General features: G+C 37.5%; 1 protein-coding gene across 1 annotated transcript in view; it reads left to right on the top strand.

The window, feature by feature from the left end:
• Window positions 1–882, top strand: part of TMEM106C (transmembrane protein 106C) — an 18493-nt gene that overhangs the window by 14014 nt on the left and 3597 nt on the right. The gene's annotated exons all lie outside the window — the stretch shown is intronic.

Raw genomic sequence — 882 nt, 5'->3', positions numbered from 1 at the left:
CTTACTAAAATTTGGAACGTTTGCAAAGGAGTAAAGTATTTGAGATCGGAATGTACTGGCTTAATAAGGAACTGAACTGTGCCCATAAAAGTCAGACAGAGGGGAAAGGACTAGTCGCCAGTATTGGCTGTAGTCATTGTGCAAATTAACTTTCCCCTATTACTGACTTAACCATGCCTTGTTCTGTACTGTCTCTGTATGTGGAGGCAACCATCTTGGTACAGGCAGTGTTTTGTTTTCTTATGTCATTACCTCCAGCAAGGAGAACAGTGGGCAGCACAGTAGCGATATCACCAAATCTCCTAAGACTAGCAGTCAGAGCAGCATTGCTTTCAATTCACACTGCAGATATACAGCTATGATTGAGAAGACACAGGGTATCTAGGCACTCTCACATACCAGGGAATGGATGACTATTTTTCAGGAGGAATTCCAGACAAAAGTTAGATTTGTTTAGGATATTGCTTGGGCAGAATTCACATTTCTAAATGTTCCTTATAACATTGTTGTAAATCTTCATACTACTACCATGCATGTTGGTTCTTGGGTTTGGTGGTCAGCTGGAACATTAGTGGCATGGAGTTTGTATGTTGCCCCTAGGTTTGCATAGACTTCCTTTCACAAAAACACGCAGTTGGCTTTCACTAAAATAGAAAGTATGCGTTTTCTGTATGACTGCTAAGAACATTAGATTCTAAGCTTGGACTGGAAATTAGCTTGATGTCTATTTTATAATTCTGGAATTTCACTTTTCCGAAACTAAAAGTATTGTAATGGATCATACAATATCAATAGCTGCATTTAGTTAGTTTTATAATTGTTTACTTATTAAATTGTTTTTAAACTTTTTTTCTTTTTCCTCTGTGTACCAAAGTCTATTTG

The sequence above is a fragment of the Nanorana parkeri genome, unplaced genomic scaffold, assembly GCF_000935625.1.
Source record: "Nanorana parkeri isolate BGI_ZX_2015 unplaced genomic scaffold, ASM93562v1 scaffold1914, whole genome shotgun sequence".
Classification (NCBI taxonomy): Eukaryota; Metazoa; Chordata; class Amphibia; order Anura; family Dicroglossidae; genus Nanorana; species Nanorana parkeri.
The sequence above is the reverse complement of the archived record's forward strand: the minus strand, read 5'-3'. Positions and strand labels throughout refer to the sequence as shown.